This window comes from Narcine bancroftii, chromosome 1, assembly GCF_036971445.1.
Source record: "Narcine bancroftii isolate sNarBan1 chromosome 1, sNarBan1.hap1, whole genome shotgun sequence".
In the NCBI taxonomy this organism is placed as follows: Eukaryota; Metazoa; Chordata; class Chondrichthyes; order Torpediniformes; family Narcinidae; genus Narcine; species Narcine bancroftii.
The window spans coordinates 36,936,868-36,959,993 of NC_091469.1; positions in this window are offsets into that span (position 1 = coordinate 36,936,868).

Below are 23,126 nucleotides of genomic sequence, written 5' to 3' on the forward strand. Positions count from 1 at the left end.
ACTGGCCACCGAGACAGAGGTGCACCAAAGAAGAGGTACAAGGACTGCTTAAAGAAATCTCTTGGTGCCTGCCACATTGACCACCGCCAGTGGGCTGATATCGCCTCCAACCGTGCATCTTGGCACCTCACAGTTCAGCAGGCAGCAACCTCTTTTGAAGAAGACCCCAGAGCCCACCTCACTGACAAAAGACAAAGGAGGAAAAACCCAACACCCAACCCCAACCAACCAATTTTCCCTTGCAACCGCTGCAACCGTGCCTGCCTGTCCCGCATCGGACTTGTCAGTCACCAACGAGCCTGCAGCAGACGTGGACATACCCCTCCATAAATCTTCGTCCGCAAAGCCAAGCCAAAGAAGAGAAATATTTATGTATTTATTTGTACATATGAATACTTATCCTGCATATTTATTGTTTGTCTGTATATGTGTTATGTCTGGCTCTGTGTCTGCTTTGCACCAAGGACCGGAGGACGCTGTTTCATCAGGTTTGACTTGTGCAATCAGATAACAATAAACTTGACTGCTCCAATGATTCCCAGATTTAAATAATGATTCTAGTAGCCTCTTCACCCAACTGTCAGGCTTCTTGTTCCAAAGGATGCATCAGGAATGGTGTGGAAGTTTCACACATTTGGCATGTTTAATTCTTATGAACAGCACACTGGCAAGGGAAAGAGGTTTGCAACATGAGGGTACAGATGCAATACCATGGGTGGTTTTATGTTCTGAAGTGAATGTTGGTCTGAAGAATTGATGAAGAGTACAACGGAGCCTTAGTGCACGTCGAAAGAATCAAAAGCTTGTTCATCCAAACCAAGGCTTTTATTAACTAGAAGATTGGAGTATACCACATGTAGCTCGACCAGTCCAGAATGATCTGGGTCTGGCTAGGAGCAACCATTTAAGACCTGCCAGTAGGCGTGGCTATGCTCTCAGCCAATCACCACCATCCTATACCACAATATATACATATAAACATTGGTGATAGAATCCGTACTATCACAGGAGCTTTGGCCAATGTTCAGTCACATTAAGGTAGGAGAACTGTTAACTGCAATTTTCCCACTGTAATCCCAGCTTCTCTTCCTCCACTGTCATGACCAATACTTTACTTTTCCACTAAGCATTTCAATCCTTGAAGACAACAAACTGGTGCTACTTCCTTATTTGCTGTGATTGAATTTCCAGTGTCTGCAGTTTCTTTTATTTCCGATATTAGATTTTTTTATTACACTTGGAGGAAACCTTGTACATAAAAAAAACTGCTATCAAGTTGATGCCTTGATAATAAATACATTTTAAATCCAAGTGAAAACACCTGTCAGGACCTATGTTCAAAGCTGATGCAAATATTCAAATGTCCTTGCATTTTGCGATTGCATGGTCAGGATTCAGAATCTGACAGGAGGGGACAACTTGGCTTACTGTGTTCATTGACAGAGTGATCTTCCATCTCTGCTTTCCCTATCGCGCTATTGTCTGTCAATATACTGTAACTTTATAGGGATTGTTAGATACTGGATAAGTGTATTTTCTGGTTGCTTGAGACTTACTCACATATCTAATACACCTGCATTAACAATAAACAGTTTACAGAAAAACTATACTGTACTTGCACTGAACAACCTTCACTTGCATGAATTTATAAACCTTAGAGCAATTTATTTTATTCTCAGTTACATTCTTTAAAAACTTTTAACCGTCACTTCATCTGCAGGTTCCTCCCCTCCACAGAGCTGCCCAAAAAATGAACATTATAGATAATTAACCCCCCGCCTCCAACATGTTTACAGATAAAACCTCTGATCCCAGTGACTCTTACAAAGCAGAGATAAGGAGACACTTTAGGAGAGTCAACCAACGGCAAGCAGCATCAACCAGCTCTTCATCATGGGTGATGCCCTTGCTCTTTCAAACAACTTCAGTCAGGGGAACATGATCCAGTCCTTATCGAGGGATCAGTAGTGGAGAGGGTCAAGAACTTCAAATTCCTGGGTGTTAACATCCCCGATGATCTGTCCCAGAGCCTCAATGTCGATGCCATCACAAAGAAGGCTCACCAGCAGCTATACTTTGCAAGGTGCTTGAGGAGATTCGGTATGACGCTGAAAACACTCAAAAACCTCTTCAGGTGCACCATGAAGAGCATTCTGGCTGGTTGCCTCACTGCCTGATATGGTGGTGCCAACTCTCAGGACAAGAAAAAAACTCCAGAGGGTTGTTAACTCAGCCTGTGACATCACAGGCACCAGACTTTACTCCATCAAGAGCATCTACATGAGGCGGTGTCTTAAAAAAGCAGCCTCTATCCTCAAAGGCCCACAACCACCCAGGCCAGGGCCTCTTCACTACTACCACTGGGAGAAAGAAACAGGAGCCTACAGATGAGCACTCAGCACCACAAGGACCCCCACTACCCTCTTTCCTGCTGCCTCCTAAATAATCAATGAACCAAAGACACTGCTTTACTTTTCGTGAACTATTTTTAAAAAATTATTGTTGTAAGGTAGTTTATATAAGTGTTTGCATTATGACACTGCCACAAAACATCAGATTTTGTGACTTGTTCATAACAATAGATTCTGATCTTTATTCAAACAGTTGGTAAAAACAAAGCATGACCAAGGCACTCGGCTGGTTGAATATTTGTTCCCAACTTCACCAAAATTTTATGCATTACTTCTGAGAAGTACATTGACTTTTACAATTTTAAACATACATTTTTCCATCTATTATTTTATTCTTATTCGTTTTAATTTCTTAATTTAGTTTTCTCAACTCTTTGCCAATTTCTTGAGACTGCCAGTTGCTTAAATTCCAGATACCAGATGCTTTACTGTATAAAATACCAGAACTATATGAATGGAAATTAATTATAGTTACATTATTCATTGTTTTTAAACACCTGCAACTTTAATTTTATACTACAAGCAGCTTTTATTTTAAGTCAATTTTTGTCTTCTGCTCAGACTTATTTCAGCCTCGGGCATAATTTGACTTTAAATGCACCAGCTGTCAGGAATCCAAAGATAAGAGGAGGAGGTGGAGGTTAAACCCAGGAAAAGAGTAGAAATAGCCTGACTGAGCCATAAGAGGACATTTACTGGCTTAAATGAAAAAAAAATGTTAAACTCTGCTGACTACCTGATCCTCACGTGGATGTTATATGTGGATCAATGAGTGTCCAAAAATAACACAGAGTTGTCATAAAAGCAACTGCTGGTTAACTCATGGCTATTGAAGAGCAGGAGGTGGATTTTCTAGATGTCCATCAATGTGGACTCTTGAACATATCTTTGTACCAATGGTCACAATGTACTGGTGAAACCTTTCACCATGTTCGTCACAGATGCAACAATTTCAGCAGGGAAGAAGTCGATTTGCAAAGGCAGAAAATGAATTTTTAATTTTCAAGTTTTGTCACAACAAAATACTTTAAAGTCAAATGAATAACATGTATTTGAGCTGTAGGTAGGTTCACGTATCAGAGTTATCAGAAGTCCTTTTCAGTCGATTGCTCCCATGCTGGTCCTAGGCAAATTCCCATTCCCCTATTGATTTTTCCTGTAACTTATTCTCCAAAAGTTCCCATCAACTCCCAAAGAAAAGCCCACCCTCCTCCCACCACAATAAATTCCACCTCTCAGCTATTTATTGGGGGCAATTTTAAGTGGCCAATTTACCATCACCCTGCATATCATTAGAAGGTGAGAAGAAAGTGAAGTGCCTTAGAAAAATCTACATGATCACAGGGTGAATGTGCAAACTCAATGCAGACAGTATCGTAGCTCAGGATAGCATGTGGGTCACTGGAGTTGTAACACAACACACCATCTCCCTAAGCCATTCTGCACATCTATGATCTTCAATGGTATTATGGTAGTCAAGCTCTTTAAAGTCAATTTTAATGTAAGATTGAATCAGTAACTTTAAAAATGAATAAGTAAAATAAAGTATGATTTTTTTTAAAAAGTCATAACACTTCAGTTGCATCATGAACTAGGTAGTACTTAGATCAATGGTTGGTACAATGCCAAATTTAGTGAATCTGTTGTCTCACAGCACAGAAATTTAGATTCAATCCTGATCTTCAGTGTGAACAGTAGAAGTTTTCTTCTCTCTGTTACTGTGTCATTTTCCTCTAGTTTACTGGATCTCCTATTAGGAAACAAGACAGGACAGGTTATGAAGTATGTGTTGGGGAACATTTTGGATCCAGTGATCATAATGCTATTAATTTAAAAATAATTATGGAGAGGGATAGGTCTGGGCCTTTGGTTGAGATTCTAAATTGGAGAAAGGGCAATTTTGGGGAAATGAGAAGATCTAGAATGTGTGCATTGGGTTAAGTTGTTTATGGGCAAGGATGTGAGAAGTAAGTGGGAGACCATTGTTTTGAGAGTACAGAGCTTGAATGTCCCAGGATTAAAGGCAAATTAACAAGCATAGGGAACCTTAGTTTTCGAGGGATATTGAGGATATGGTTCGGAAGAAGAGAGATGTGTACAGAAGGTATAGGCAACATGGAGCAAATGAGGTACTTGAGTATAAAAAATGCAAGAAGAAACTTAAGAAAGAAAACAGGAAGGCTAAAAGAAGACATGAAATTATTTTGCCAGGCAATGTGTTGATAAATCCAAGGGTTTATAGAGTTATATTAAGAGCAAAAGGAAAATAAGGGCCAAAAATTGTTCCCTTAAAGATCAGAATGGTCAGGTATGTATGAAGTGAAAATTGATGGGAGAGATGTTAAATGGGTTTCTTTGAATCAGTATTTGCTCAGGAAACTGACAGAGTCCAGGGAAGTATGGAACACGAGCAGTGAGGTCATGGAACATATACAGATTAAAGAAGAGGAGGTGCTTACTGTCTTAAAATGAATAAGGGTGGATAAATCCCCACGGCCTGACAAGATATTCCCTCACACATTGAGGAAGTGTAGAAATTTCATGGGGTCTGGCAGAAATATTTTAATTGTCTTTAGCTACAGGTGTAGTGCCAAAGGATTAGAGGGCAGCTCACACTGTTCCGTTGTTTAAAGGCTCGAAACGTAACCCTGGAAATTATAGGCCAGTGAACCTGACATCATTAGTAGGTAAATTATCAGAAGGTGTTCCAAGAAATCAGATATACAAGTATTTAGATAGCCAGGGTCTGATTATGGATAGTCAACATGGCTTTGTACATGTTAGGTTATGTTTAACAAATCTTATAGAGTTTTTCAAGAAGGTTAGCAAGAAAGTTGCTGAAGGAAAGTCTGTGGATGTTGTCTACATGGACTTTACTAAGGCCTTTGACAAGGTTCTACATGGGAGATTAGTCAGAAAGGTTCACTTGGTATTCATGGTGAGATAGTAAACTGAATTCTATATTAGCAAGACTGGAGAAGCCAGAGAGTGATAGCTTTCCAGATTGTACTGTTACTGCGCTCCTCTTGACCATTACCCCGTGGGTTATAGCTTGTAGAATGACTAGTAGCTCTACCCCTATCAAGAAGGTATTGTCTAAGTTCAGAACTCGTGAAAGCTGACTCTCTGTCACTATGAATGAAGTTAGGATAATAGCCGAAAATACTAAAATTCATATCGACATTTAATAGCAACTAGCAGAAACGTTAGCAAATGATATAGTGAAGGGGAAACATCAATGATGTTAAGGAAATAGGAATTCTTATTATTTGAGGGTAGTAGTCCTTTAAAATCCACACTGAGGCGTTCAAATGGTCTAGATGCCTTAATCAATGTGGAAGCAGAAGGTTTATAATAGCGTAGTTTACACTCCACACAGATGGGACACTTGTTAGTCAGTTTCTGGCTGTCTTCTAGTGAGTACGGCAAATTGAGTGACTTCACATAATGATAAAATCTAGTGACCTCTGGGTGACGTAATTCATCATGAAGGCATTTTAAGTGGTCTAGCTGTAGACTTCTACAGGTCATGCGGGAAAGCACGTTTGAAGGATCATTGAATTATCTTGGTCAATAGAGTATATCGTAATCATAAGTAGAAAGCTCATTTTTAATCTTACTCTTCAATTTAGTGTTGAACATGTAGGCAACAGATTTTTTGATTGGTCAGTAAAGTGAATTTCCTTCTGGCTAAAAAGTCTCTTCAATAGCTAATGGATTCTACAATAGCTCACACTTCTTTTTCGATAGAGGATTGCCCGACCTCCGGTCCACATAATGTCCAAGAGAAAAAGGCCACAGGTCTACCAGCTTGATTTAGTGTAGCTGCTAAGGCTCAATCAGATTCTATTTGGAATGGTAAATCCTCATCAATAGCTGACATTGTCACCTTGGCTATATCCTGTTTGATGTTTTCAAAAACACGGAGGGCTTCTTCAGACAGGAGAAATCTCATAGTTTTAAACAGTGGCCGCGCTTTATCTGTGTAATTGGGTGTAAAATGAGGAAAAAAAACCCAGGCAACGCTTGAGAAACTTTTGTGTCACAGGTGGGAGTTGATCTATGAGTGGTCTCAATCTCTCTGGGTCTGGGCTGATCTCCCCTTCGTAGCCTAGGATAGCCAGGTGTTTAGTGCAGTATACACACTTGTCATTGTTAAGGGTTAAGTGCAGATGCTTGGCCACCTGGAGGAATTTTTGTAAGTTCCGATCGTGATCATTTAAGTCCAGATGAGGGTAGGTGGCTTGTAAGTTATAAGCGTCTACTAGCTTATCCATCGCTCTTTGGAAAACGAATACACCATTGGTAACTCCAAAAGGAACTTTTTTAAACTGAAAAAGTTTGCCATCTGCCTCAAAGACGGTAAACTGCCTTTCATCTTTGTGAATAGGCACCTGATGATAAGCTGATTTCAGATCAATTGTGGAATATATTTTATATTGTGCAATCTGGTTTACCATGTTTCAGATGGGAGGCAGGAGATAAGCATCCAGTTGTGTAAACCTATTTGTAGCTTGGCTGTAAATCGACGACCATTCTTGATGACTACAACTTATGCACGCCAAGGACTTGTACTGGGTTCGATAATTTTTAATTTCAATAAACATCTAACCTCATCCTTAATAAAGAGTCTGTCCTCTTTGCTAAAGTGCCTGCTATTTGTAGCTATAGGCTTACAATCCAGGGTTAGATTCGTAAAAAGACATAGAGGCTTAATCTTTAGAGTTGATAACACGCAAACAACCTCTTGAGGTACCGCGATCAATTTGAAATCTTTATATTCATTTCCTTGTACCTTCAGGGTTATTTTACAGTAACTTGTAATGTCTCATTTTAGTCCAGAACAAGCTATAGAAATTTTGTGCTTAGGCAGATAAAAGGTAAGATTCAGGGCGCTAGCGGCGGTAGGATGAATATAGCTGTCAGTACTGCCTGAATCAAACAGTCAATAGGCTCCCCGTTTACATCCACCTTCATTGTGGAATGCTTCAGGCCATGGGGTTCATCTTGATTTATCGTCATCAACGCCAGAATGGGGTCTACCCAGAGTGGCGATCTGTTGGAGTTTGCCACATCGCTGGCAGTTCCACATGATTTCAGAAGAAGAAGAAGGAGAAGAACAAGAACTAGATGCATCACTGGCGCTCCAGGTCAACACAACAGTCTTGGGGTGGCACCCCTACTTATCAGTATCACTTGAGCACTTCTTCTTATTCTTCAACTCATGGTGTGAGCCAGGCGAGGACTCTCGTGCCCAGCAGGATCTGGCCCAGTGTCCTGGCATTCTACAGTTGGCACAATTGGCTTGTGGTGTGGGACACTGAGAGCGAATGTGTAGCGCCAAACCGCAGAAGTAGTATCTTCTGTAGTGGCTTTTATGCTGTGGTTTAGTGGCGCTCAGCAGTGGATCATCACTGCGGGTGGCCCTTGGAGGTACCGCTTCAGCACCTCTTTCTTTCTCAAGGGCTTTAGCACTTTGTAGTGCAGCCCTTCTTGTTGTAGAGCAACATTATGATATACCCAGACTCCAATCTTCTTATGAATACGTCCAACATCAAAGATTCTTGGTGGGCTTTGGCCATGATGGCAGCACAAACACAGGCTCTGGATAGCCCTTTTAGTGCGAGTGCAGAAGCAGCTTTGCTCTCTCCAGCTTGTTGTCTTTGAGTGTGAAGTTGATGTCTTGAGAACAAAATTTTTTGTGACATATCATAATAGTTTCTGAGGAGATTCAGTGCATCCTGGTAAACAGCTATCTCCCTAACCACAGAGTAGGGTACTTCTCTGAGGAGAGCCACAAGATGGTCCATTTTCACCACATCTCGCACAACATTGTTCACTCGCATGTATGCTTGAAAACACTGGAGACAGTGGAGAAAAATTTCTCCAGCTTGGGTGGCATCTTGATCTATCTCAAGTCTTCCAGGTTTCAGTGAAATATCCATGATTGTTCATCTGTTAATAAAATTAATATGCCATAGACATGGGCAAGACAAGTGTTATATTAATACAAGGTTTTTATTAACACCACTAAACTGGCCAGTGGGAAAGCATCTCCATCTGTTATACCAGTAGGGTGGAGTATCTCTACATCCATAGCCAATAGCAAGCAGTCAGTATAATTTGCCCTCCTCCCCCTCCACCCATTACATCATCACAACCACTTTCACTGGTAGTTCGGTCCCTCTATGAACATAGAATGTAGAACATTGCAGCACAGCACAGGCCCTTCAGCCCACAATGTTGTGCTGACCTTTATAAACCTACTCAACAATCTAAACCTTCCTGACAACTCAACCACAACACTTTATTTTTTATAGAATAGAGAACAATATGCAACATATGCATCAGCTTCAGTGTGAAAAGTTGCTCCTTAGATTTCCTTTTAAAATTTTCTCCCCTCTCCTTAAACCCATGCGTTCTAGCTTTTAGATCCCTTTACCACGGGAAAAATAGAGTAGAGGGGTGGCCAAACATTTCATTTTTAATTTTAACATAAAATAGTAACAGGCTATTTCGTCCCACAAGTCCATGCCACTAAATTAACCTGCACCCCCCCCAGTACATACTCATGGGCTGAAATGGTCTTTAAAAGGTTGGCCACCCTTCCTGTAGCCATTTGCCTTATGTATGTTCCTCAAGATTTTATGTATCTCTCTAAGGTAACCTCTGAGCTTCCTAAACTACAGTGGAAAAAGCCCCAGCCTATCCAGTACCTCCATGGAGCTGAAACCCTCCATTCCCCAACTTTTCTGCATCCAAACCAACAAACTGTCATAATTCCTATAGCAGGGAGAGCAGAATTGCTTACAATACCTCAACAATGTCTTGTACAGTTGTAACATGACTTCTTAAATCTTCTGTTAAGTGCCCTGACTGATGAAGGCAAATATGCCCTCAACATCCTATTGACCTGTGTTGCCAGTTTCAGTGAACTGTGTACTTATGCTCTTAGACCTCTTTCTTCTGCACCTTTCCTCAGGGGCCTTTAATTGACTGTTCAAGTCCTGTCCTAGTTTACCTTCCCAAAATACAACACATTGCATTCCTTGGATGGCTTCTGGAACCTGCCATTCTTTGGATGATTTTTCCAATGCATGTATATCCTGTTGTAATCCTAAATACTGTCTTTACTGTCACTAATCACAAATTTTAATGCCATCTGCAATCTTACTTACCATACCATTGACATAGTCATCCAAATCATTAATATATATGATAAACAACAGTTGGCACCATGTGGATTTTTATGGCACAACACTGGTTACATATCTCCAATCTGAAAACAACCCTCTATTACCACCCTCTGACTACCATCACCAAGCCAATTTTATATCAATTGGCTAGTTCACCCTTCATCACTTAACTCCTCCAATTTAGATTCTGATCAAGTAGTGGCCGGTATGAGAATACCAGCCCTCTCCAGAAAAGAAGAAATAAAGTGAAGAAAATGCAAAACTCAAGAAACACAAAACACAACAAATAAAAGATAAAGTGTGGAGAAAAGAAAGAAAATGGTACCTAAGAAGGAAAAACCAAAAACAATGGGGGAAAAAAGAAGGAAAGACGCCAGAATAGAAAGGTGAAGACCATACCTGAATGAAGAGGCAGGGACCCGCCATGGACAGAGGAACCCGCTCCCCGAGGTTAGTGGAGACCCCACAGGGCTGCGACCTCCTGACTGCGGGACTGCAAAAATGGCTCACTGAACCAAACAGAAGTGCGCAATGCACACAAGGAAAAGGAAAACACCGATGGGAGGGGGTCCAGCTGTGGAGTGAACTTACACAGCGCGACAAGCTAAAAGAATTGTATTGGCATCAAGGAAAAAGGACAAACAAATTATATATAACCCAACAGAGATCAATGAAAACTTTAAGGAATTCTATGAATAATTATACCGAACTGAGAACGAAAGGAAAGAAGACAAAATAGATAAGTTTTAGCTAAAATTGAACTACCGAAATTGCAAGAAGAGGAGCAAAACAAATTGATAAAACCATTTAAAATAGAAGAAATACAGGATATATTAAAAAAGCTACTGAACAATAAAATGCCTGGAGAGGATGGACTCCCAATAGAATTCTATAAAACATTTAAAGAGTTATAAATTCCTCCTCTCCTGGAAGTAATGAATCAGAGAGAAGAAACACAAAACTTGCCATATTCATGTAAAACAGCAATAATTGCAGTAATACCAAAGACCAGCATCATATAGACCAATATCTCTACTTAATTCAGATTATAAGATAATAGCAAAACTATTAGCAAACAGATTGGCCGACTGTGTACCAGAAATAGTAAAATTTGATCAAACTGGATTTATTAAGAAAAAACGAACAATGGACAATGCCTGTAAGTAAATTAACTTAATCCATGCAGTACGAGGAAATAAGATACCAACAGTGGCTGTTGCTTTAGATGCAGAGAAGGGCTTTGACAGAGTAGAATGGAATTATTTATTCAAAGTATTCAATCTACCAGAAAAATATATTAATTGGATTAAAGCTTTATATAAGGGACAATTGGCGAAGGTGACAGTAAATGGATATATATAGAACCAATTTAAATTAAGTAGGTCAACTAGGCAGGGATGTCCACTATCTCCCTCACTGTTCACTTTAGCAATAGAACCACTGGCAGAACTGATAAGAACAGAAAATAAAATAAAAGGGATAAAAATAAAGGAGAAGGAATATAAAATCAGTTCATTTGCAGATACTTAACAGGATCAGAAATATCAATAAAAGAACTACATAAGAAATTGAAGGAATATGGAGAAGTATTGGGGTACAAGATCAATGCAAATAAAAGTGAAGCAATGCCAATGAATAATGCGGATTACACAGAGTTTAAGAAAGATTCACCATTTAAATGGCAACACAAGCAATCCGATACCTAGGTATTAGATTAGATAATAATTTAGGCCACCTATACAAATTAAATTATCAGCCATTAATGAAGAAATTACAGGATAACTTAGAACATTGGAAATAATTGCCACTAACACTGATAGGGAGGTTAAATTGCATTAAAATGAATATCTTTCCAAGGATACAATTCCCTTACCAGAGAAATTCTTCAATGAACTGAAGAGAATAATAAGGAAATACTTATGGAAAGGGGGGAAACTGAGGATAGCACTAGATAAATTAACAGAATGGTACAAACGATGTGGTTTACAGCTACCAAACTTTAAAAATTATTATAGAGCAGCACAATTAAGGTATCTATCAGATTTTTATCAAACAATCCAAAATAGAGCTACATAAAATAGGAGAGAAGGTACCAGAACATACGCTTTATAAGTAGGATGAAAAACTGGTGCAAAATAGAAGTTCACAAGTACTGCACCATTTACTCAACATATGGAAGAAGATTCACGTAGAAAGGGAAAAAAAACAAATTACCAACTACCAAAATTATTATTGACGTAAAATCAACTAATCCCTTTCACAATAGATAACCTTTCCTTTAGAGAATGGGAGAGAAAAGGAATTAAATGAATAGAAAATTGTTTTTTGGGAAATAATTTATTATCATTTGAACAAATGAAGTACAAATATGGAATAACTCATGGTACAATGTTTGCATACCACCAACTGAAAACCTACTTAAATGTAATATCTCCAAATTTGCAGATGACACTAAGCTAGGAGGGGTTGTGTGCACGGAAGAGGGGGTCAGGAAGCTCCAGTGTGATTTGGATAAATTGAAGGACTGGGCAGATACATGGCAAATGCACTACAATGTGGATAAATGTGAGGTTATCCACTTTGGTAATACAAACCGGAGGGCAGATTACTATTTGAATGGCAATAGATTAAGAGATGGGGAAGTGCAGAGAGACCTAGGGGTACTTGTACATCAGTTTCTGAAGGCGAGCATGCAGGTACAGCAGGCGGTTAAAAAGGCAAATGGTACGTTGGCCTTCATATCAAGAGGGTTTGAGTACAGGGCCTTGGTGAGACCCCACCTGGAGTATTGTGTGCAGTTTTGGTCACCTTATCTAAGGAAGGATGTTCTTGCAATGGAGGGAGTGCAGAGGCGATTCACCAGGCTGATACCTAGAATGGCAGGAATGACTTATGAGAAAAGATTGCACAAATTGGGATTGTACTCGCTGGAGTTTAGAAGATTGAGAGAGGATCTCATAGAGACATATAAAATTCTGGCAGGACTGGACAGAATGGATGCAGATGGGATGTTTCCAATGATGGGAAAATCCAGAACCCGTGGCCATGGTTTGAGGATAATAGGCAAACCATTTAGGACCGAGATGAGGAGGAATTTCTTTACCCAGAGGGTGGTGAATCTGTGGAATTCATTGCCACAGAGGGCAGCAGAGGCAGGTTCATTAAATATATTTAAGAGGGAATTAGATATATTTCTTCAGTATAAGGGTATTAAAGGTTACGGAGAGAAGGCGGGGACGGGGTAATGAACTTTAAGATCAGCCATGATCTCATTGAATGGCGGAGCAGGCTCGAAGGGTCGAATGACCTACTCTTGCTCCTATCTTCTATGTTTCTATGTTTCTGTGTTTAAAGGACAAATTGGGAAACAGACTGAGATTACCAGAAGGAAGCAGCTTTGAATAGGTGATTACAGAAACAACGATAATAAAAAGATTTATAACAAACATGTACGTCAAGCTGCAAGAGAAAGAAAATGATGAAATAAGCTATAAATTCAAACAAAAGTGGGAAAAAGATTTAAACATAAAGATAAAAAATGAAATATGGGAGAAATTATGCTCTGAAACTATGAAAAATATAATAAATATGAGGTTACACATGATACAATATAATGGTTACACAGGCTATATATCATGCCCCAAAAGTTAAATAAATGGGATCCAACATTATCAGATAGATGTTTTCACTGTAAGAAGGAAACGAGAACAACAGTACATACAATTTGGGCATGTGAGAAAGTGAAAAAGTTTTGGGAAGATCTAAATCAGATATTAAATAAAATCACAAAAAGCAACACACCAAAAAATCCAGAGATCTTTCTTCTAAGTCATATAAGAAATAAAGAATTTGGCCTCAAACTGGATGAAGTGCAAAAAAGATTTATTATGATAGCCTTAGCTGTAGCAAAAAAAATGTATAATGTCAACTTGGAAATCTGAAGAGAGCCTGTGAATACAGCAATGGTACATGGAAATGAATAAATGTATTCCATTGGAAAAAATAACATATAATTTAAAAAATAAAGTCATATTATTTGAACAAATTTGGGAACCGTACATGGAATATAACAGAGTGGGCTTGCCTCGGACCTCCACCCCCTAAAATGATAAGAAACAAAATGACTTGATCCAGTGTGTAAAAGTAGATGACACAATTTTCTTCTTTATTTTCATTGTTTAATGGGTTTATTGTATTGTACATGTTGAACGTTTAATGGGTTTGGAGGGGGTGGGACGGAGGGAGTGAAGGGAGGGGGGAAAAAAGGGGGAGAAAATGCCACTGTGTATATTCAAGAGGGAAATGTTTGTGTTTATTTTGAATAATATGATTCATAGTGTGAAAAATAAAAAATAATTTTTTAAAAAATCAGATTCTGAATCAGGTAAATTGTCATGAGCATGTATCACAAAATTTGTGGTTTTGCAGCAGTAGAGCAAAGTGTAAAATTACTACACGTTACAATTCTGTAAATACAAGATTAAAAAAATAAATAATTTGTGCAAAAAGGGACAAAGCGTGGAAGTGTCCATGAATACAATTTTCAAATTTCAAAGTTCAGATTAATTATCAGAGTAGGTACATGACATCACAAAACCTGGGATTAATTTTCCTGCAGATGAGGCAGAATTACCTGCAAAAACTGTACACTGATACAACCTGAGAGAATGCTCTCCATGGTACACCTGTAGAAATTTGCAAGTCTTTGGAGACCTACCTAATCTCCTCAAACTCCTCATAAAATATAGCCACTGGTGAACTTTCTTCATAATTGCATCAACATGATGACCCCAGGAGAGGTCTTCAGAGATGTTGACACCCAGGGATTTGAAGTTTCTTACGCTCTTGCAATTTCTCTGTCTCTTCCGCATCTGTTCCCAAGATGAGGTCTTCCAGTCCAGATCTTCTAAAATATCTGCCTTCCTCCATGAACATGGCTTCTTCACCACCACCATCAACTCAGGCCTTACCCACTTCACTGAGCATCTCCTCTCCATCCACAACAGCAGTGACCTCCCAGTAGCACCCACACCTCCTCCCTCACCACAGTCCGAGGCCCCAAACAAGCTATTCAAGTGAAGCAACACTTCACTTGTGTATCCGCAGGACTCATTTACTGCATCCAATGCTCCCTTTGTGCCCTTCTCTAAATCGGAGAGATTTAGCGCAGACTGGAAGATTGCATTGTTGAGCACTTTTGATCTGTCCACACCAGTGACAGGAACCTCCCAGTGGCCAACCATTTCAGTTCTGCGTCCCACTCCCATACTCAATTGTCTATCCATGGCCTCATGTACTATCCCACCAAGAACACCTGTGAATTGGAGAAACAACACCTAATTTTCCACCTGGACACTCTCTGGGTGGATGGCATTAACATCGACTTTTCTGTTTTCTGTTAACCTGCTCTCCCTTCCTTCCCTTCCCCATCTTCTTTCCCTTATCTTTCCATTCTTCCCTCTCTATTCACTTAGTCATCCCTCCTCGCCTTGCCTACTGCTGTGCCCTCCTTCCCTTCTCCACATATTACCTCCTGCCTTTCCTACCACACTCCTCCCCCCATGCCTCCCCCCTTACCATTTTATTCAGGTGCCTGCTGTCATTTTTCCATACTTTGGTGAAGGGCTCAAGCCCGAAACATCAGTTAGGTATCTTTATCTTTACTATATAACCTGATGAGTTTCTCCAACATTGCATTTTTATTTTAGCCATAGCACCTGCAGACTTTTGTGTTTTACTTCTTTCTTACCTTCTCCACTGCTAACCCCTCAATGATGACAGGTTTGTGTCCTCCTCATTTCCCACCATCAATTCCTTAGTTTTTGCTGACATTGCCTACAAGGTTGTTGTTGTGACACTACTAGCTGATCTATCTCACTCCTATACTCTTCCTCAAATTTGTGGAAGGCATTTGAATTGCACCTAGCCACAGAGTCACGGGTGTAGAGAGAGTCTAAGCCTGCATCTTTGAGGTGCACTTGTGTTGATTGTCAGTGAGGAAGAGATGTCGTTATTGATCTGCACTGATTGTGGTCTTCCGATGAGGAAGTCAAGCATCCAGTTGCAGAGGGAGGCCATATGATCTAACCTGCCTCCCCTATCATCTGGGACATGATTTGTACCTATAAATACCTATAATAAGTTACCTATTTTACTTATGCAATGTCCCCTTATTTCCAAACCAAATTATCCTTCCTTTTTGTTTCACTCCAAAGCCTGAAATGTTTTGAGTGCTCTTTATATTATGTTAATGGTTGTCAGCTCTCCTATCATCTGTGCCAGCCATTGTGTTGTATTGAATTATTTGCCCTTGCTCTTTTCATTGCAAATCCCTTGGCTTAAAAGTAGATTTCTATTTGTGAGGAATATTGTTAAAAATTGGTCTATGCACATTTGTCACAAACAATATTTATTTTTAATTATTACTCTTCTCTCTTTTTAGGATGAGAAAAATCAGGTGTTGATCTCAAATGTTTGGCTGCAAATGGTAAGAATTTGGTCCATTTAGTGTAACATTTGCTGTAGATGTTATAAATAAAAAGAGGTTGATTGAAAACAAAGAGCAACTAAATTGGCATTGTAATACTTCCAAATAATATTATGATGAAGATCTTCAGTTTTTTGGAAGTTTGAAGGAAGAAAGAAAATTGCAAGCTGAAAGATGGCGGGGAAATGTTTAAGGGTAATTCTAGAAGAGCCCATCTCACTGACAAAAGACAACGGAGGAAAAACCCAACACTCAACCCCAACCAACCAATTTTCCCTTGCAACCGCTGCAACCGTGCCTGCCTGCCCCACATCGGACTTGTCAGCCACCAATGAGCCTCCAGCAGTCGTGGACATACCCCTCCATAAATCTTCATCCGCAAAGCCAAGCCAAAGAAAGAGAAGAAGAATAAAAGGCAAATAAATATAATTACCAAAGTGCAGCAAGTCAAAATATCCAGCATAACACTGAACCACACAGCTGAAGTAGTAAATCAGAAAGCATGGGATCAAGCATCAAGTATTCAGATAAATCTATGTCCAGCTACACCTATCCAGAGGCCCATTTAAGTGCTGACTGTGGAATGAAGAAGAGTCATGAAGATAATTCCTAATGTCAGGCATTCTGTTATGTATAGACTGGTGAAAGTTAAGTTCCTCAAAACAAGCCATCTGGGGAAAAAAAAATCTTCCAGTGATATCTTATTGCTTAAGGTGCAGACAAAACTAATTTAAATGATCTTATGGTCTTTTCATTTTAAATAACACAATGGCAGATTATCTAGCAGTCAGTGTTTCAAAACTACCTTAAGCTATGTAAATTAAATGGAAAAGGTTATTTAGAGGGTGATCGAACAGTAGAATAAACTTTAAAATTATATGGGTAATATCTCTTGGAATTCTTTACGAAACAATTGGAAGAGAAAGTGAGGATTAAATTCTCTCTGGATGGATAAATGGAAAGGAGCCAGTAATAGAGGTGCACAGCACAGAAATGGGTTCTTCCACCCTGACTCTGGCATCTGTCTATACTAATCTTGTTTTATTTCATTATGTTCATATCCTTTCATGCTTTCATGCCCAATTTCCCACCAGCTTTATATTGAAATTGTTTCTGCCTCCATTACTTTATCTGGCAGCTTGTAGCAAATAATTACCAACCTTTGAGTGAAAAAATGCTTTATTGATATCCTTTAAGTATCACCCCTCTCATCTTAAACCTAGTTTTCAGGGAAAAAGACTCGAACTGGCCTATAAAATTACAAGGAGTCTCATCCTCCTATGCTTCCATGAAAAGAAATCATGCTTATCTAATCTCTTCTTGAAACCAAAACCAGGCAACATCTTGGTACATCTGTTGTGTTGCTAATGGTACCACTTCCTTCCTATTGTATGGTGCCAGAACTGCACTCAATACACCCAAGTGCAGCCTAACAAACATTATGTAAATAATGTACCAGCCCTTGTTCAAAATACCTTAGTCCATGAAGGCAAGCTTACTAAATGCCTACCCTATCCACCAGTTTCAAAGATGTATACCGTAAATATTTGTGTATAATACATTCCGTGTATAATGCGACCCCCCCCCCTCATTTTTGAGGGGTAAAAGGGGAAAAATTTTACCCCCGTATATAATACAACTCCCCCCTTCCCCTCACCGTGCTGCTGTCTTTCTGGCTGCTTGCCCGCCTGTCCAAGTCATGCTACCATCTCTCATGACCCCCCTCCCCTCATCCGCCTGAATCGCGCTGGCGTCTCTCATGACCCCCCCTCCCCTCACCCGCCTGAGTCACACTGGCATCTCTCTGCCCGCTCGCCCACCCGATTCGCGATGTTGTCTCTCACGACCCACCCTCCCCTCACCCGCCTGAGTCGCACTGGCGTCTCTCCGGCCCAAGTCACAAGTTGCAGAAATGTTGTTTTAAAATTTTACTCCCGTGTATAATGCAAACCCCCCCTATTTTTAAGGGGGGAAAGATTTTTGCATTATCCTTGAATATTTACGGTAATCTGAAAGGCTCTCTATCCATCAATATGTATATCATATCAATATATTTAAAATTAAATATAGCATGGTAACATGAAAATAAGCCTGAACTGCAAGAAAACTAAATATTTCTTCACACACCCTCCTCACAATTATTTTCCTTTGGAAAAAAAACAACTTCCTTGTCATGCACTAGAATCTAGTGTCTAGTAAAGACTCTCTAACAACTCCAGTCAAAATGCCAATCACTCCAACTCTGGATCCCAATCATTCTTATCTTGTTTAATTCTCCATTACCACTGACATGCTTGAATTAAATGATTTAGTTCATAATATTCTAAATATTTAATCATCATCTTGCCACATTTCTATAATCAACATTGATTATATTTGTTATTATATGTCTTATGTACATGGAAAGCTGTATCAAGTAAGGCTTTCATTGCATCTGTACATTATGCTTATGTATTTAACAAAAAAATTCATTAACTCATCTTGGAACTGTTGAGTAATTTGAAATGTTTCAGTGCATAAAATAGCTTTGAATAATTGGATCACTCTGCAAATTAAGTCTCTTCTTGCCAAGCTCCACATATGCTTTTGCATTTCTCCTCCATCAGGCTGTATTTTCCCTGTACTGAGATCAAGATTCATTGATTGGTTTCATTCAATATTTCATGCATTCTCAGGGATTTGAAGGCTCCTCACACTTTTCATTGTTTCTAACATCTCTAGGCTTTCAAAACTCTGGCTGTGGGGAACCTGATCACTATTCCTTTATTGCACTGGATTTCTCCAGAAGTTTAATTTTTCATTTAAATCTGTAACAATGAGATGCCTGGGATGTTGTTGCTCTCATTTACTTGCATATAACAAGGTTTGGTTACTAAAAGATTATGCGAGTAAGAGGAAAGAACTCATTCACTGCCACAGAATGGATATGAAACATTAAGTAGAAGAAAAGCAGGAGCAGAAGTAGATCATTCAGCCCCTCAAGTATGCTGTGCCTTCTGATAAAATCTTGGCTGATCCTCCATTCCCTCTTCAATCTCAAGCTCTCAATGAGTCAGAAAACAAAACAAAAATGTAGGCAAAAAGAGATAGTTCCCCTGGTATCCTAAGTTATTAAGAGGGAAACATATCCCATGTTTGTGCTCTTAGCCACTATCAGTAACTCCCTGCAAAGAATACTAATAACTAGGTCAGAATACTCCGCAGACACGACTCCCCATACCCACCTCCCACCAACCACCAATTCCAGGATGGATTAATTGAATAACCCTGTCACTGTGGCCTCCAGGGTTTGTCAACTGAGAGGTCAACTTTACCATGCAATAAGATAAGACAGGTTTTGGCAGCATATCCTCTCTCCCACCCATAATGACTGTTGGCATCATGGTCTTGTTTGGAATCCTTGAGTGCCCAGGAACACAGGAGACTGAGGAAAGTGGCAAACCTAGCCTAACCTCCCATCTACTGGAGATATCTATAAGAATGCAGCCAAGAACATCCTAAAGGATCATAACCACCCTGGTGCCAACCTCTTCTCACTGCTACCTTCTGGCAGGGTACAGAAACCTGAAATCCAGCAGCTCTTGGTTCAAATACATTTTTTTTCTCTTGAACTCTAACCTTAACTATAAATTATTACACAGTCATCAAAAAAATCTGCCTCCACCATTGAAACCTCACTTTTTTTTTCCTTTCACCAATTACAACTGCAAATATTTATTTATCTATCCTTTTATCTTTATTATCTCTTTTTCTGTCTTGGCATCTTGTGGTAATTTAATTTATACTATTGTTGGTATATTTTCTATAACTGATTGGCTGCAACAAGTAAGAATTTTGGTGCATGTATATGACAATAAACTTTCACCTCATCCCATCTCATTTTTACTTAAACATTTAACAGACCCTCTAATACTTACAGAGAATTGTCAGGCAGTAAAGATGATGCAGCAAAAGTGGTGCCAGTTTTGACACTGCAAGAGTTAAAGAGCCTGAGGCAGTGGCTGAGTCATTTTATATCATGTGATCTTCAGAACTAATTCATTTGGTGCTTCCTCTTAATGCACTTTCAGTGAAGCTTTGAAACCCTTTTCATCAGTGGGTGTGATAGTACAGACCTATCACCAATGTATATAGTTACAGTATCTAGAGTGTAATGACTGTGCTTACAGCGATTGGCTGAGAGTTTAGCCACGCCTACTGTCTGGGCCTTAAAGGGTTGTGTCCCTAGCCAGGTCGGATCATTCCAGACTGGTCGGCCACCTTTGAAGAGCTCCTGTCTTTTGCTAATAAAAGCCTTGGTTTGGATCAACAAGTCTTTGGTTCTTTCGACGAGCTCTACAGTGGGGAAAAAAAAACCTATGAGTTGATTAATTTCACCATGATTTGTGAGTTTACCGAGAATTTGTCATGTTCACATGTGCTGTATCTTGCCAGCAGCATCAATGATCCTCGAGTTGTTATTACTGTAATTGCTTCAAGGAATGTATTTACACACATGAAAACATACTTTGTACCATGCAGCTAATACAAGACCCAGGTGGAATCAGTTTAGGACTCTCTTAATAAGCTGGTTACTCAAACTAGTCTGCAGGCAAATCCTGTTGTGTTTGAACATTTGTTTGCCTTCAGCAAGTATTCCACACCTGCATTTTCTGATGACATCCAAGGACATGAGAGATACTTTGCAGACTAGAAGCCAGGACACTGTGACAAATTGTTGTCTGCATGTGTGGGTTTAGCACACCCCATTGCTGCTTAAGTCTATTCTGGTGAAAGGACACCATCTTTAAAGCAGGGTGGTGTGGTGGTAATGGTGCCTCATAGCCTGGGGGCTAGGTTCCATCATGACCTTGAATGCTATCTGCATGGCATTCAATTATAACTATAAGTTTCCCTGGGGCACTGCAACATCCTCGCATATCTCAAAGACAGAAAGATTAATTAGCTTTTGTAAGTAGACAAATGGCAAACAAATTAAAGAAGGGTTGATAGGCAAGGGTTATTGTCATAAAAACATTGAAGTGGACCTTTCCGAACACCATCAACCATCAAGTGCTAATTATACACTCATCCAATTTTATTCACCCACTATTCCATCAACTACAGACCCCAATCCTCCATATTCATCCCCACACCTGTTTACAGTGGACAATAAACTTATCACCTCCAATATCTTTCATATGTATGGGAGGAAATTGGAGCACATGGGAATCTTTCATCTTTGATTTGTGTGAGAACGTGCAAACACCTCACAGACTGCCGCAAAGGTCAAGATTGATCCCAAGTCATTGTCACAGTTGTGACAACTGTGCCATTTGAGAGAGGATCCATTGCAGGACAACATGGGAAATAAAGAGAGGTGAATGGGTTTGATAGAATTGCTTTATTAATAATCAGAGTGGACATGATATGCTGAGAGGTGTCCGCTTTCATTATCATTGAGCAAGAAATATTTTACTGGTAATTTACAGTTTGAAAAATAGTAGCCTTGAAGCATTTTCATTCCAATGTCCTCAGCAGATTGCACGATGATGTACACTAAGATATGTTTGGTAACTTAGAAAACTAGTCGACGTTACTGATTATCTAGAAATGGAAAGTGACAGGAAATGGCCTCAAATGTCTCTCAGTCTATGAACTGAGCCAAATAGGAAATCTTGCTCTTGTCACTCGTTATGTAGTTAAATATCGTCATGAACACTAAATCAATCCCTTTCAGTGAAAATTCAAGTCTTTCTTGATATTCAGTTGTTGCTTTTTCATGCTTTATGTAAGTATGTATCAAAATTATTAACTGCCTATGAAAAGCAAGATCCACATAATCCTGCTGGCCACTGAGTTGAGAACATGAACCAATATGTTGGAACTGTTGACATGGCCCAGAGCACTTTAAGGAGATTTTAACTGTGGCAAGGCAAAAGGATAGTCTGTTTGGCAATGCTCAGCCTTGGCAATAGTAATCACCTCAGTAGCAGAGACCAAGAACTTCCTCATTGGTTTGATTTCTCCTCAACCCATAAAGAAAAACCCAGTATTTAACACTGGTAGTCTTTAGACTTCTGGTAGTACAAGTTCCTGTCCATAGAACAGAATATAAGCATCTAAGCTATTAACTAAAGAGTGTAGCACTGTGTCAGATGCTATCAAATGGCCTTCGTCTGCTTTCCCTGAGAGGGAAAACATCCATGGCACCATATTGGCAAATGACAATGTCCCACTTCCTCAATTAATGTCCTTAAAGCAAGTTGTTTGGTCATTGTCATGTTGTGGTTTGTAGGAATTGTAATTGCATTTCTAACATAAATGATTGGAAAGCATGTTTTGTGATTGCTGAGCAAGTCTTTCGTTTTGCCTTTTCCTGCAGGAAGGCAGTCAATGGGAAGTGACCTGCAAACTCAGCAGCAGTTCAAATCTCATCAAGCTGCAATGTATGACACCGCATTCTGCACAAACACTTGAAACTCTTATCTACTTTGGGTGGGTGTTTTGCCTTCCAAAATAAATTGTCAGGCTAAGAAAGGAGAGGGAAATCTCTCCACTCCATCTGAACTCCTGTTAGGGAGGGGAGGAGATGAAAGTACTATCTAAAAGAAGACCATTTGAAATCTATTTTTTAAAGATCTGTAATTTGGTTCTTTCAATGTTCCATTGAATATTATTATGGGATAGGAGTACATCCAATGAAAACCCTGATGTCATTCTTCTGTATTTGGATGCACATTAGGATTGCCGCAGTTAGCTAACCTAATAATTTCACATGGCCAGGATTATTATCCTCATCTTTGCTTTGTGGAATACTGAGAGGAAGTCCAGGGTGTCACAATAAAGGGAAAGGATATGTTTTGCCGTTGCAGTGCAATATTGCTACAAGAGAGTGGCCTGAACATTCAGTTCTACAAGAATGGGAGGAGAGATGTAAAATGGCATGGTGAGAGTAATGGTTAGCACAATGTTATTATTAGCAACAGTGACCCAGGTACGAACCTGGCACTGCCTATAAGGAGTACGTACATTCTCCCTGTGTCTGTGTGG